The 17,525-nt window shown below is 36.5% G+C and overlaps 1 pseudogene across 1 annotated transcript; it reads left to right on the forward strand.

The window, feature by feature from the left end:
* Nucleotides 1–5,222: 5,222 nt before the first annotated feature.
* LOC308355906 (ceramide synthase 5-like) lies at nt 5,223–5,775 on the forward strand (annotated as a pseudogene). The gene has a single exon. The product of its transcript is annotated as a ceramide synthase 5-like (transcript).
* Nucleotides 5,776–17,525: the final 11,750 nt, after the last annotated feature.

Genomic DNA, 17,525 nt, shown 5'->3' on the forward strand with positions numbered 1-17,525 from the left:
CGCAAATGACACTATAGACAAAGGGCTGATATCCAAGATCTATAAAGAACTCAACTCAACACCCAAAAAACAGATAATCACATCAAAAAAATGGGCAGAAGACATGAACAGACACTTCTCCAAAGGAGATACACAAATGGCTAACAGACTAACATGAAAAAAACGTTCATCATCGTTAGTCATCAGGGAGATTCAAATCAAAACCATATTGAGATACCACCTTATACCAGTTAGAATGGCCAAAATTAACAAGACAGGAAACAACAAGTGTTGGAGAGGATGTGGAGAAGGGGGAAACCCGTTACACTGTTGGTGGGAATGCAAGTTGGTGAAGCCATTTTGGAAAAGAGTGTGGCGTTTCCTTAAGAAATTAAAAATAGAGCTGCAGGTCTCTTAAAAATAGACCCTACAATTGCACTACTGGGTATTTACTCCAAAGATACAGATGTAGTGAAAAGACGGGCCATCTGTACCCCAATGTTTATAGCAGCAATGGCCACAGTCTCCAAACTGTGAGAAGAACCAAGATGCCCTTCAACGGATGAATGGATAGAGAAGATATGGTCCATATATACAATGGAATATTATGCCTCCATCCGAAAGGATGAATACCAAACTTTTGTATCAACATGGACCAGACTGAAAAAGTTTATGCTGAGTGAAATAAGTCAAGCAGAGAGAGTCGATTGTCATATGGTTTCACTTACTTGTGGAGCATAAGGAATAATACAGAGGACATTTGGAGATGGAGAGGAGAAGTGAGTTGGGGGAAATCGGAGGGGAGACAAACCATGAGAGACTGGACTCTGAGAAACAAACTGAGGGTTTTGGAGGGGAGGGAAGTGGGGGTTTGGGTGAGCCTAGTGGTTGGTATTATGGAGGGCACATATTGCATGGAGCACTGGGTGTGGTGCATAAACAACGAATTTGGAAACAGTGAAAAAAAATTAATTTAATTTAAAAAAAGAAATAATTTGCAGAAATAAAAACTAGAAAAAGAAATATTTATGGAAATAGAAAGTAGAATGAGCTTTTTCCGGCCATGTTTAACCATTTCATTTAGCTGCTAAAATGTTAATAAAATAATCCCAAATATGATGACAAAAAAAATCAATAAGGAAACATTGGATTTGAATAGTACTTTAGAAGAAATGGAACTAACAGACATTTACAGAACATTTCATCCAACAGCAGCAGAATGCACATTCTTCTTAAGCACACATGGAATTTTCTCCAGAAAAAACATTCGTTAGGTCATAAAACAAGTCTCAACAAAGTTTTAAAAGATTGAAATTATACAACTATCCTTTCTAACTTTAGAAGTAAGAAACTAGAAATCAGTAACAGGAAGAAATGTAGAAAATTCACAAATTTGTGAAGATTAAACCCACACTCCTGAACAATCAAAAGGTCAGAGGTGAAATTGAAGTGGAAATGTGGCTTTAGGTCTCAAAAAATATATTGAAACAAACAAAAATGGAAGCACATTTCAAACTACTGAGATTTAACAAAAGCAGTACTATGAGGGATGTTAATAGTGATGAATTAGAAAAAAAAAAATATTTCAAATAAGCAACCTAATTTTACAACTTGAGGAATGAGAAAAACAAGAGTAAACTAAGCTCAAAATTAGCAGAGGGAAGGAAATGGCTAAGAACAGGGCAAAAATAAATAAAATAGAGACCAGAAATAATAATAGAATAGATCGACAAAACTAAGAATTTGCTTCTTGAGATAAACAAAATTGATAAACCTTTACCTAGACTTGACGAAAAGAAAGAGAGAGGACTCAGTGGTGCCTAGGTGGCTCAGTGAGTTAAAGCCTCTGCCTTCAGCTCAGGTCGTGATCCCAGGGTCCTGGGATCGAGCCCCGCATTGGGCTCTCTGCTCAGCAGGAGCCTGCTTCCTCCTCTCTCTCTCTGCCTGCCTCTCTGCCTATTTGTGATCTCTGTCTGTCAAATAAATAAATAAAATCTTAAAAAAAAATGTTTAGAAAGAGAGGACTCAAATAAAATTTAAATAAAAAAAAAAAGAGAGAGAGAACGTTTGTAACTGGTACCACAGAAAGACAAAGAATCATTAAAAGGATACTATGAACAATTATACACCAACAAATTGGCCAACCTAGAAAAAGTGGATAAATTCTTAAAAACACATCAAGACTGAATAATGAAGAAAGAGAAAATCTTCAAAATCTGTCAGATATTGTATCAGTAATCAAAAAGTTCCCAAAAAAGAAAAGTTCAGGACCAGATGGTTTCATAGGTGAATACTACCAAACATTTAAAAAAGAATTAATATCAATTCTTCTCAAATTCTTCCAGAAAATTGAAGAGGATAGTCTCACTTTATGAGGCCAGCATTTTCCTGATACCAAAGCTAGATAAGGAGATTATAAGATAAGAAAATTATAAATCAGTATCCCTGATATATAGATGCAAAAATTCTTCATAAAGTTCTAGCAAACTGAATTTGGCAACACATTAAAAGGATCATTCACCAGGACTACATGGGATTTATCACTGGGATGTATGGTTGATTCAACACAGGCAAATCAATAGATGTGATAGACCACATTAACAGAATGAAAAAGAAAAATCATATGGTCATCTTAAAAGATTCAGGAAAAGCATTTGACAAAATACAACATCCTGTCATGATAAAAACTCTCTACAAATTGGGTATAGAAAGAACATGCTTCAACATAATAAAGACCATAAATGACAAACTAACAGCCAAACATCATACTCAGTGGTGAAAAGTTGAAACCTTTTCCTTTAAGATCAGGAACAGGACAAGGTTGTCCATTCTTACCACTCTTATTTGACATATACTGGAAGTCCTAGATAGAGGGATTTGGCTAAACAGAGAAATAAAAAGCAACTAAACTGGAAAGGAAGAGGTAAAAATGTCTCTGGTTGTTGGTGGTAAATCTGTAAATACAGAATCCTAAACACTATACCAAAAAGCTGTTAAACCTAAAAACAAATTCAGAAAAGTTTTAGGATACATAAAGTTTCAGGTTGCATTAAAAAAAATTAAAAAAAAAATTAAAAAAATTAAAAAAAATTCAGTAGAATTTTTAAAATTAAAAAAATTTAAAAAATTAAAATTAAAAATTAAAATTAAAAAAAATTCAGTAGAATTTCAGGATACATATGCAACATACAAAACTTGGTTGTGTGTCTATATATTAACAATAAACTTTCTGAAAAAGAAATAAAGAAAACAATCCACTTAAAAAAGCATAAAAATAGTAACATACTTAGTAATAAATTTAACCAAGAAGTGAACAATCTATATAGGGAATAATAAAAGATGTTGATTAAAGACATTAAGAAGACACAAATAAATGGAAGATGTCCCCTGTTCATAGATCAGAAGGATTAATAGTTTTAAAATACCCCTACCCAAAGCCATTTATAGATTCAGTGTAATCTTTATCAAAATTCCAATGGCACAGCACAATACCCTCTAGTTCCATCCACATCATATGAGGAATTTGAGAAGCAGAGTGGTGTATTTGGAGGGTAGGGAAGGAAAAAATGAAACAAGATGGGATTGGGAGGAGGGAGACAAACCGTAAGGGACTCTTAATCTCACGAAACAGACTGAGCGTTGCTGGGGGGAGGGGGTTGTGGAAAAGGTGATTGGTTTATGGACATTGGGGAGGATATGTGATATGGTGAGTGCTGTGAAGTGTGTAAGCCTGACAATTCACAAACCTGTAACCCTGGGGCAAATAATACATTATAGGTTAATAAAAATAATTAATAATAACAATAATAAAAATTCCAATAGCATTTTTAACACAAATAGAAAATAATCCTAACATTCATGTGGAACCACCAAAGATGCCAATTAGCTTGAGCAATCCTAAGAACAAAATTGGATGCATCACATTTCCAGTATCCAAATTATATTACAAAGCTATAGTAATCAAAACAGCAAAGTACATGCATAAAATCTGACATATAGACTAATGGAACAGAATCAAAAGTCCAGAAATAAGCCCACATATGCATGGCCAACAAATATTTAAAAAGGTAGCCAACAGTACTCAATGGGGAAAGATAATGTCTTCAATAAGTGATGTTAGGAAAACTAGAAATTCACATGCCAAAGAATAAAATTGGAACCTAACTTACATCACTCACAAAACTAACCAAAAATGGATTAAGGACTTAAATGTAAGACTTGCAACTGAAACACTTTTTGAAGAAAATAAAGGAAAAATCTCTTTGATATAGGTCTCAACAATAATTTTTTGTATATGACACCAAAAGCACAAATAACAGCAACAAGAAAATCAACAAGTAGGGACTACATCACACTAAAACCCTCTGCAAAACAAAAGAAACAGTCAACAAAATAAAAAGACAACCTAATGAATGGGAGAAAATATATTCAAACATCTAATATATCCAAAATATATACAATAAGTGGTTAAAATCCAAAATACATAAGGAACTCCTAAAACTCAATAGGAAAAATAAGATTTAAAAATGGGCAGAGGACTTGAATCATTAGGAAATTGCAAATAAAAGCTGTAATGAGATTTCATCTCATACATGTTAGAAGGGGTATTATCAAAAAGACAAGACAAAAATGTTAGAATGGGTGTTATCAAAAAGAGATAGCAAATACTGAGTAGAATATGGTGAAAGGGAGCCCTAATCCCTTGTTGGTGGGAATATAAATTGGTAGAGCCACTATGGAATACAGTATGGGGGGTCCTCAAAAATTAAAAATAGAACTACCTTATGATCCAGCAATCCTACTTTGGGTTATATATCTGAAGAATATGAAATCACTGTCTTGAAGAGGTATCTGCATTCCCATGTTCATCGCAGCATTATTCACAATAGCCAAGATATGGTAACAGTAGAAGTATACATGAATAGATAAATGGTTAAAGAAAATGTGACATTCACAGACACACACACACACACACACACACACACACACACACACACAGAGGAATATTATTCAGCCACAAAAAAGAAAAAATCCTGTCATTTTCGTCAACATAGTTGGAGCTTGAGGACATTATGCCAAGTGAAAGAAACAGAGGAAACCAAAAACTGTATAATCTCACTTATAAATGGAATCTAAAAAAAATTAAAATCATAGAAGTAGAGAGTAGAATGGTGGTTGTCAGGAGCTGAAGGATGGGAGAAATGGGGAGATGTTGTTCAAATGTACGAACTTTTGTTTGTAAGATGAATAAGTTCTGGGGATATGTTCAGCATGAACACTTGGCCACCATTGGGCTCATCACCTTTTCCTACATCAACAACATGGTTCGGGTGGGGACTCTGAGCATGTGTTTGCATGATGCCTCAGACTTCTTGCTGAAGGCAGCCAAACTGGCCAATTATGCCAAATAATCAGCGTCTCTGTGACACCCTTTTTGTGATCTTCAGTGCTGTTTTTGTGGTCACTCGTCTAGGAATCAACCCATTCTGGATTCTGAACATGACCTTCTTTGAGAGTTGGGAGATGATCGGGCCTTATCCCTCCTGGTGGCTCTTCAATGGCCTTCTCCTGATCCTGCAGGTTCTGCATATCATCTGGTCCTACCTAATTGCGCGAATTGCTTTCAAAGCTTTGATCCGAGGAAAGGTGTCCAAGGATGACCGCAGTGACGTGGAAAGCAGCTCGGAGGAAGACGACGTGACCACCAACACAAGAAGCCCCTGTGGCAGCAGCTCCCGCAATGGCGCCAATTGGGTGAATGGTCTTATGGGAAGCAGCTACTGGGCTGAAGAGTAAGGTGGCAGGTGTGGGGACCACAGCACACATGGACTCATAGGGCCACCGGCAGCCTACTCCTCTCAGGCGTCCCCATGTCTACACGCTTGTGATGAGGGGGTCTGCAAGGCACTGAGGAGAATCAAAGAAGCAAATATTTTTCACTTTTTTAAAAAAACTCTGCCATTTTGTATTTAATAGCCAGGTTCCTTCAGCAATGTTATTTGCTCTGTGTGTGTGTGTGTGTGTGTGTGTACAAGCGTGTGCACCTGTGCATGTGTATGTATGTGTGCATATGCATTTGTGCCTGTGCAGGAGTTTCATTTCCTGGTCACAATTTCCTAGTCACAATTCGAGACTAGGGCCACTAGGCCTTGTGCCCCCCTTTGAACCCACCTCAATCCCAGATTTGGCTGCATCAAATAATGCTGGCTCTGGGCTGTCCCCTCCCTTGTTGTTCATGGGTCTCGAAGCTCTGGCCATCTGAAAGGAATGGTTAAGTTCAGCTCCAGGTTTCTGCACTGTTCCTCCCTGGAGCTGGAATATTTCACATGAAGTTGTACAGAAACACAACTGTGGATGAGATGACCGAGATTTTTCGTGGCCTCTAGCTAGATGCTCTTCCTACCACCTGGTAATTACAGGGACAGCTACTGAAGCCCTGCTCTTTGCTGAATGGTACGCAGGGAGAAGGGTTTGGCAGAGGGTGTGCTGAGGGCTGGTGGAGGGCAACAGCCACTGGGTGAGCCGTTAACGGTTTATACTATTGTTTACTCTTCTGTGATTAAAAGTGCTTCAACCCTCAAAAAAACAAACAAACAAACAAACAAAAAAAACTATACTTAACACCGTCTACTTGAAAGTTGCTATGAGAGTAGAGTTTTAATGTTCTCACCATAACAGCAATAAAATGATAATTATGTGAGGTGACAGTGCGTTAACTAACCTTATTGTGGCAAACATTTTGCAATCTATACATATATCAAGTCATTACATTGTATACCTGCAATACTGTGATTTATAGTAAGAAGTATATACTTGGTTTTTGTCCTTGTTTTTTTGGCACAGAGCTTCTAAAACCACTGGATTTTCATAAAAGATGAGAGGCAAAAAGTTGTCTTTTATTATATTAATGAGGTGTCTTTTAGAAAGCACCTAAGTAACCCAGGGGTGGGGGGTTGTTGCCAGGGTACCCAACCATGTGATTAAAGGATTGGAACTTTCGGTACCTCCCCCCTAATCTCTGAGAGGGGAGAAGTGCTGGAAGTTGAATTAATTGCCAATGGCCAATGATTTAATCAGTCATGCCTATGTAACAAAACTCCATAAAAAAACCCAAAAGGTTGGAGTTCAGAGAGCCTCTAGGTTGGTGAATCTAGAGCCTCTAGGTTGGTGAATACTTGGAGATTCCTGAGGAGTAGGGCCTAGAGAGGGCCTGGAAGCTCTATACCCTTTCCCCATACCTTGCCTTATACATCTGATATCTGACTGTTTCTGAGTTATATCCCTGGACACAGAGTGACAAGATTATTTGCTCATACTAGAGTGAGGCCATAAGAGGTAGTGTTCACAGAGATGTCACTCAGGGGACAAAGGGGCCTGAAGTCTCCATTTCCCTACCCAACCTCTCAACAAAAATGGAGATCCACTTGCTAAGGGCAGCTAATCCAGACACTGCCTACCATGCTTGCTCTGGGTCCCATGCCCTTGCACTCTGGTGCAGATGGTCAAACCTGCATCAGTTTCAGTGTGGCAAGATCCTTCCCCCAAAAGACCAGTGCAGGCCCCTACCCATACTATGTTCCTAAATTCTGGAGTTTTAAAAGTCATCAGGCTTGGCTGGGATAGAGCCCAGAGGGCATTGCACTGCCTGGAGAGAATGCAGGCAAAAAACCCAGAGGCAGAGAGCATGAAAACAGCTATCTGAAAAACACCTAAAACACACAGAGCAGATGATTTGCTCTTCTTGAAGTGCTTACATGAGAGCAGCAAGTATGGAGATCCCTGTCTGGTGACAAAGGAGTTGGTTGGTGTCATTTCCCTCCTCCACAACTCCACATAAACTCAGAACCACCTTCTGTAGACAGCATAGTGCCAACACTGGCTGCTTAACCTGCTTATACCAGTATGGCTCTTCTTAGTCAATTTTGTTTCAGTTACAGCACAGTGGGTTCCTTGCCCCAGAAGACCAAAAGAAACCCCTGCCTACACCATGTCTACTGACCAGAGAGTTCTGCAAGGCTTCATTTCTAGTGGAAGGAATATCAGGTTCTATTTAAAAAACAGGCCATTGCACATCTAGTTAAAACTTTCCACGTTCTGGCCAAAGATCAAACACTCCCCACTGCAGGCAAGGAGAACATCTGAAGGATCGAATAAACAAAGCACAGCAGCAGAGTGCACACAACACACACCAGGGACACTCCCTGAAGCACTAGGCCCTGGACATATGTGACCTCTTCTTCAAAAAGCCATTACTCTCAGAAGCAGGAAACACAACAGGGTTTTCTAACACAGAGAAGAAGACAGACACCTAGACAAAATGCCAAGACTGAGAAATTCATCCCAAATGAAACAAGATAAGGGCATGGCCGGAGATCTAAGCAAAACAGAAAGAAGTATTATGCCTGATGGAAATTTTATTTTATTGTTTATTTTCTAAAGATTTTATTTATTTAATTGAGAGAGAGAGAGTGAGCACACGAGCAGGGGTAGGAGCAAAGGGAGAAGGAAAAGCAGAATCCCCGCTGAGCAGGCAGCTTGACACTGGGTTCAGTCCCTGGAACCTGGGATCATGACCCAAGCCAAAGGCAGACACTTAAACAACTGAGCCACCCAGGTGCCCCCTGATGGAGAATTTAAAACAATAATTACAAGAATACTTGCTGGAGGGCTGCCTCAATGGCTCATTTGGTTAAACATCTGCCTTTAGCTCAGGTCATGATCCTAGGCTCCTGGGACTCAAGCCCCATGTTGGGCTCCCTGCTCAGCTGAGGTCTGCTTCTTCTTCTCCTTCTGTATGTTCTCACTTTCTCTTTTTCAAGTAAATAAATAAAATCTTAAAAAAAAAAAAAAAGAATACTCACTGAGCTTGAGAAAAGACTTCAGGGAGGCCCTTGCCACAGAGATAAAAGAGTTAAAAAACAAAAATGAAAAATGCAGTAACTGAGACTTGAAACAGACTGTATGCAGTGAACAAAAGGATGGAAGAAGCAGAGGAATGGATAAGTAATAAAGAAGATAAAATAATGGAAAATAATGAAGCTGAACAAAAGAAGAAAAAATTATAGAACATGAGAATAGACTTAGGGAATTCAGTGAGTCCATCAAACATAGTAACATTCATATTATAGGAGTCCCAGGTGAGAAGAGGGATAAAAGAGGGGGCGCCTGAGTGGCTCAGTGGGTTATGCCTCTGCCTTTGGCTCAGGTCATGATCTCAGGGTCCTAGGATCGAGCCCCACATCGGGCTCTCTGCTCAGCGGGGATCCTGCTTCCTCCTCTCTCTATGCCTGCCTCTCTGCCTACTTATGATCTGTCTGTCAAATAAATAAAATCTTAAAAAAAAAAAAAAAAAAGCAGGGCAGAAAATTTATGAGGAAATCATAGTTGAAAATTTCCCTAACCTAGGGAAGAAACAGACATACAGATGCAGGAAGCACAGAGAATTCTCATCAAAATCAATAAAAGCAGGTCAACACCAAGACCTATTGAATTTAATCTGCAAAATGTAGTGATAAAGAAAAAATCCTAAAAGCAGCAAGACAAGAGAAGTCCCTAACTTATAAGGGAAGACATTTGAGGCTAGCTGCGGATCTCACTACAGAAACTTGGCAAGCCAGAAGAGAGTGGCCTGGTATATTCAATATGCTGAATGGGAAAATTCTGCAGTCAATAGTATTCTATCCAGCAAGACTATCATTCAGAATAGAAGGAGAGATAGATTCCCAGATAAACAAAACCTAAAGGTGTTCATGACCACTAAAACAGCCCTCAGGAAATATTAAAGAGGAATCTATGAGTGAAAAGAAAAAATGAAAAGTGACAAAGACAAGAAAGAACAGAGAATTTCTCCAGAAACAATGACAAAACAAGTAATAAAATGGTCATAAATACATATCTATTAGTAACTACTCTGAACGTAAATGGACTAAATGCTCCAATCAAAAGTCATAGGGTGTCAGACTAGATAAAGAAACAAGACCCATCTATATGTTGTCTACAAGAAACTCATTTTAGACCTGAAGACACCTGCAGACTGAAAGTGATGGAATAGAGAAACATTTACCATTTGAATGGACGTCAAAAGAAAGCTGTAGTAGCAAAACTTACAGCAGATTAGATTTTAAGCCAAAGACTATAAGAAGTGATGAAAAAGGGCACTATGTCATAATAAAAGACCTATCCAACAGGAAAATCTAATAATTGTAAATATTTATGCTCCCAACATGGGAGCAGTCAAATATATAAAACAGTAACAAACAGAAAGAAACTAACTGATAATAATACAATAATAGTAGGGGACTTTAACCCCCTACTTGCATAAATGGACAGATCATGTATGCAAAAAATCAATAAGGAAATAGTGGCTTTCAATGACACACTGGGCCAAATGGACTTAACAGATATATTCAGAACATTATTTCTTAAAGCAGAAGAATGGACATTCTTTTCAAGTGCACACAGGATGTTCTGCAGAATAGATCACATATTAGGTCACAAATCAGGCCTCAATAAGAACAAAAAGATTAAGATCATACCATGCATATTTTCAGACCACAATATTATAAAACTTGAAGTTAACCACAAGAAAAAAAAAAAAAATGGAAAGACCAAAAATACATGCAGGTTAGACATGCTACTAAACAGTGACTGGGTCAACCAGAAAATAAAAGCAAAAATAAAAAATACATGGAAACAAATCAAAATGAAAACAGCATTCCAAAACCTTTGGGATGCAGCAAAGCAGTCCAAAGAGGGAAGTATGTAGCAATACAAGCCTACCTCAAGAGGCAAGAAAAAGCTCAAATAACAAGAACAACAAACAAAGCCTACAGTTAGCAGAAGGAGAGAAATGATAAAGATTAGAGCAGAAATAAAGGTTAAAGAAACTAAAAAGCAAAACAAGAAAAACAAGTAGAACAAATCAGTGAAACCAAGAGCTGGTTCTTTGAAAAAAGTTAACAAAATTGATAAACCTCTAGCCAGACTTATCAAAAAGAAAATCAATAAAATCACAAATGAGAGAGGAGATGTAATAACAAACACCACAGAAATATAAACAATTATAAGAGAATATTATGAAAAACTACATGCCAAAAAAATAACAACCCAAAAGAAATGGATAAATTCCTAGAAACATATAAACTACCAAAACTGAAAGAGGAAGAAATAGAAAACTTGAATGGGCCAATTATCAGCAAAGAAGTTGAATCAGTATCAAAAACCTCCCAAAAAACAAATGTCCAGAGCCAGAGGCCTCACAGGTGAATTCTATCAAATATTTAAAGATTTCATTTGTTTGTTTGTTTATGAGATAGAATGAGTGGGAGAGGGGCAGAAGGAGAAGGAGAGACTATCCAGCAGACTTTTTGATGAGTGCAGAGCCCAGGGATTGGAGGATGGGGGTTCCATCCCACAACCCTGAGATCATGACCTGAGCTGAAACCAAAAGTTGGACACTTAACTGACTGAACCACCCAGGCAGCACTATTCTACCAAACATTTAAAGAAGAATTAATACTTAATCTTCTCAAACTATTCCAAATATAAAAATGGGATGAAAACTTCTAAATTCATTCTTTAAGGCCAGCATTACCCTGATTCCAAAGCCAGATAAAAACTTCACTAAAAAAGAGAAATATAGGTCAATATCCTTGATGAACATGGATGCAAAAATTCTCAATAAAATACTAGCAAATCAAATCCAACAGTACATTAAAATAATCACTCACCACAATCAAGTGGGATTATTTCCTGAGCTGCAAGAGTAGTTCAATATTTACAATACTTACAAATCAATCAACATGACATACCACATTAATGAAAGAATCATATAGCTCTCCATATGATCCTTTCAATAGATGCAGAAAAAGCATTTAACAAAGTACATCTATTCATGATAAAAACCCTCAAAAATGTAGTTTAAGAGAGAATGTACATCAACATAATAAAGGCTATTTATGAAAAACCCACAGTTAATGTCATCCTCAATGGGGAGAACAATGGGGAGATGCTTTTCTCTTCGGTCAGGAACAAACAGGGATTTCCACCCTCACCACTGTTATTAGACCGGAATAGAACCAAAAGTCCCAGCCACAGCCATCAGACAACACAAAGGAAAAAAAAAAAAAAAAAAAAGGCATCCAAATTGTCAAGGAAGAAGTCAAACTTTCATTATTTGTAGATGACATAGTACTCTATATAGAAAACTCAAAAGATACCACTCTAAAAAACTGCTAGAACTAATAATGAATTCAGGAAAGTTATAGAATTCAAAATCAATGTACAGAAATCTATTGCATTTCTATACACCAATAATGAATCAGCAGAAATAGAAATGAAAGAGTCAGTCCCACTTATAATTACACCAAAAACCAAAAGATATCTAGGAATAAACCTAACCAAAGAGGTGAAAAACCTCTACTCTGAGCTATCAAATACTGATAAAACACATTGAAGATGACACAAAGAAATGGAAAGACATGCCATGTTCATGGACTAGAAGAACAAGTATTGTCAAAATGTCTATATTACCCAAAGTGACCTACACATTTAATGCAATCCTTATCAAACTACCAACAGCATTTTTCACTGAGCTAGAACAAGCAATCTTAAAATTTGTATGGAACCACAGAAGACCCCAAATATCCAAAGCAATCTTGAAAAAGGAAAGCAAAGATGGATGCATCACAGTTCCAGACTTCAAGTTATATTATGAAGTTATATTATAAAGCTATATTATAAAATTATATTACAAAGTTATATTATAAAACCTAGTGAACAAGACAGTATGGTGCTGGTATAAAAACAGACACATAGATCAATAGAATGGAATAGAAAATCCAGAAATGAACCCACAAGTATATGATCCATTAATCTTTGCCAAAGCAGGAAAGAATATCCAATGAAAAAGAGTCTTTTTAAAAATTGGTGTTTGGAAAACTGGATAGTAACATGCAGAAGAATGAAACTGGACCATGTTCTTATACTATACAAAGAAATGAATTCAAAATAGATTAAAAACCTAAATGTGATACAGAAAAAAACATTAAAATCCTAGAGGAGAATATAGGCAATAACCTCTTTGACATTGGCAGTCTCAGTTTCTTACTAGGCATGTCTCTAGATGCAAGGGAAACAAAGCTAAAATAAACTATTAGGATTTCATCAAAATAAAAAAGCTTCTACACCACGAAGGAAACAATCAGCAAAACTAAAAAGCAACCTATGGAACAGGAGAAGATACTTGCAAATGACATATCTGATAAAGGGGTAATATGCAAAGTATATAAACAACTTCTACACCTCAACATCCCCCCCCCAAATAATCTAGTTAAAAAAATGGGCAGAAGACAGGAATAAAAATTTTTCCAAAGAGACATATAGATAGCTAACAGACCCATGAAAAGATTTGCAACATCACCCATCATCAGGGAAATACAAATCAAAACTACAATGAGATAATCACCTCACATAAGTCAGAATGGCTAAAATCAATAACGCAAGAGACAACAAGTGTTGGCAAGGATGTGGAGAAAGGTAAACCCATTTACACTGCTGGTAGGAATACAAACTGGTGTGGCCACTCTGGAAAAAACTATGGAGATGCCTCAAAAAGTTAAAAATAGAACTACCCTGTAATCCAGCAACTGTACTACTAAGTATTTGCACAAAGGATACAAAAATAATAATTTGATGGGATACACGCACCCTGATGTTTATAACAGCATTATCAACAATGACCATATTGTGGAAGGAACCCAAGTATCTATTAACTAATGAATAGATAAAGAAGAGATGGTATATTTATATACAATGGTATATTACTCAGCCATAAAAAAGAATGAACTCTTGCCATCTGCAATGACATGGTTGGACTTAGAAAGTATTATGCTAAGCAAAATAAGTCCACAAGAAAAATACAAATACCATGTGATTTCACTCATGTGGAATTAAAACAAACAAACAAACATGAGGGGGAAAACAAGAGAGGCAAAACAAGTAACATACTCTTACCTATAGAGAACAAACTGAGATTTACCAGAAGGGAGGTCAGGGGAAGAGTTAAATAGGTGATGAGAATTAAGGAGTACATTTGTGATAAGAAGGGATTGTTGTATTTAAGTGATGAATCAGTTAGATTTTATACCTGAAACTAATATTACTCTGTACTGTAATAATAATTTTAAAACTACAGACAACAGATAGCTAGAAGAGTGGGAGTTCCCCTAAAATAACAGGAGTGGGTTTCAGAGAAAGATGGTCAGTGATTGGTGTTCTCAGTCTATGTAATACTTCAAGCAGATCACTTTCACATTTTCTTGTTTTAGATCCTATATTTCCATAAAAGATTTTGTTTGAAGAATTGGCTTGTTGATTAGCATTTCAAGACTACTCTAATTTAACAAACCCAGTATGTGACTTAACTTGGCCTGTAATAGTAAATACATTTAAAGATCTGTATGTTTATATTATATAGTAACATCTTGACTATCACAGAAATGTATTTGATAGCATAATATTGTTAATCATCAGTAGGCCTAGATTTTTGTTTAAAAATGTCTTTCTGACTTCACTTGAGGTGATAGTTAATGATTCTTTTAGGGAAATGGTATGACATTGATATATAGCTTCTCTCCAGCCAGGAGATAAACTCAGCTTTAGTGCTGATGTTTTCAGTTGAAAAATCGGTTCTCAAGTCAGCCAACATACACTAATGTGCCAAATATTCCACCCTAAGTCAAACATATATCTCAATGTTACATTTCTTAAAGGCAATATAATATGTATTCGTGTATCTTTAACCTTATCCTTTACATCCTTTTCTAATACCTAAAAACATCTGTAGCAATCCAGTGTATCCATCATGTACAACAAACATAGTTTGCTTTTGTTGCTGTCTTATCGTTCCATTAGTTAATCATTTCACTTAGGTATAATTCCTACAACATCCTGAGAATGATTACCTATACATGATGCAACATTTAGTGTCCATATCCACAAAGGTGACTGGGCAGATATTAAGATGTGTATTTCCACTGAAAATACTATAAGCACTACGGACATAAAAGTGTTTTTTGTAGTAATGTAAACATAAAAAAGTGGAGTCTTTTGCAATAATGTAAACATAAGAGAGTGGAGTGTTTTGTTTTTAGCACAATATTATTAGTATAGAAAGTAAAGCTAACCCTTAATTTTTAATGAAACCACTTGACTTTATCTACAATGTTTAAGAAAATGTATTGTAAAAAGTATTGAGATTGTCTTATTATTAGGATAATATTTCAAAAACCTCCTCAAAGTAAATTAATTTATAACTCAGAGTAAGATGTCACCCTAGTACTTTCAGATTTTCTCCCTGGGAAAGATGACACAAGAAGCAGTATTTGTAAAACTAGCTGTGAAGTATAGTCACATAAAGGACCAACATTGCAGCTTACCTTTGTTTTCTCCATGGATGCCAAGATTTTTCATAGGCTAACCTGTTAGACTCATACTATGTTTTAAAGAAAAGTTCTTTTAATGATAATCTATTTAGAATCTTTTTCCCTGCCTATCTGGTAAGAACTGTAATCTTCTAGAAGAAGTCCATATTGATCACTCCCTTCTCTGACCATGTACTTTAAATTATGATGGCTCTTAGCTTGAATATCTTGATGAACATCCTTTATGAAAATTAGATACAACTCTCAATTTTGTTCTTTCCTATTGTTAAAACAACTTGATCCTTAGTCCTAGAAGACCTTGTCAAGAATACCTTAAGAAATGGGGTGCCTACGTGTCTCAGTCAGTTAAGCACTGAACTCTTAGTTTTGGCTCAGCTCATGATCTCAGGATCATAAGATCAAGCCCTGTGCCAGGCGCAGAGTCTGCTTGAGATTCTCTCTTTCTCTCTCTTCCTTCCCCTCTCACTCTCTAAAATACATAAATAAATCTTTTTAAAAAAGAGAATACCTTAAGAAAGGCTATCCAACTTAGCATATCACTATCATTACCCTTGTCAACTCCTGCTTTATATTCTTTAATATTTTCTTTTCCATCTTCCTCACTCTTTGTGACTCTTTTCCCCAGCTATGTATTATGACTTTGTGTTATGAGACATCTATTATTAATGTTTAACTACCTATTAGCCAACTTACTGATATGATTATCATTCTGCAAGCACATATTTATAACTCTTAATATCTATATAAATATTTGTGAGTAAAGATTGGGAGATGACATTGAAGTTAATACACTCATCAGGAACAGAAAACAATATTTTTATTTTATTTGTAATCCTCTAGCATGCAAATAGAGAATGTTTCAATTGTATTCATAGGTGATCAATTTACACTAACCAAACTTGCAATAGGAAAATTTATTAACAAGCTATACAATGAGAGACCTGGTTAATAGAAAGACAGACAGAAAGAAAAAAGAAGAGAAGAAGAGAAGAAGAAAGGAAAGGAAAGGAAAGGAAGGAAGGAAGGAGAAAAGAAAGAAAGAGGAAAGGGAGGGAGGGAGGCAGGAAGAAGGAAGGAGGAAGCAGGGAAGGAAGGAGAGGGAAAGAAAAGAAAGAACATCTGTCAGAAATACTGGACATCCCCTCTTGTTTAGTAATTACAAAATTAGGAGAGAAAAATCAACCCAGAAAATGTATTGTATCAGAATAAATGAAGTTGATGATGTTATACCATATAAGCTATAAAGGAATATTAGCTTGATGAATTGTCCTTTTCTATTTCAAGGATATTCCTACATTGTGGAGTAATGATTAGAAAAAGCAGTCACACCCCAGTAAGAGTAAAGAACGCCTATGAATAGTTTCTCATTGTTTTGTTTTCCTTTTTTCTAGACTCCAGCGTAACTTCAGCCTTACCTCAATATGATTTTGACATTTTGCAATCACCAGTTAACTCCTATCAGTTATGTTTTGACTCATGTTTGCAGAACTGGCAGAGACTTTCTCTGCATAAATGTAACATTTACCAAGTTGATTTTTGTTGTCATCTTTATCTTACTCATTTTATGTTGATTTTTCATCAATTTTCATTACAGAGAATGACTTTTACTGAGCTTACAAAATCTGGAATTGTATCTTGTTTGGAGCCAATAGCTCTCTATTCACAGATTATGGTGGCAAATTAAGTCTTTTTACATCTAAAAGGCTTCCCTCTGCTTTGCCTAGAAATACTGTCTTTGGAAAGTTTACTTAACGTAGGTTATCTTGGAAGTGAGTAATAGGATACCAATAATATGATTGCCTATGAAATCCCCATACATTCCTGAAACATAAAAACATTTTTTTCTTTTTCTTTTTAAGATTTTATTTATTTACTTGAAAGAGAGACAGAGAGAGAGCACGAGTGGGGTGAGGGACAGAGGGAGAAGCAGACTCCCCGCTGAGCAGGGACCAGGACACAGGGCTCTGTCCCGGGACTCCAGGATCATGACCTGAGCCAAAGGCAGACACTTAACTGACTAAGCCACCCAGGCGCCCCTCTTTTTTCTCTTATACCTGGTTTTCCTCAAAGTGAAAAGTGATGTATAGGAAAAACAAATTATTA

This window comes from Martes martes, assembly GCF_963455335.1.
Source record: "Martes martes genome assembly, chromosome: 15".
NCBI lineage: Eukaryota > Metazoa > Chordata > Mammalia > Carnivora > Mustelidae > Martes > Martes martes.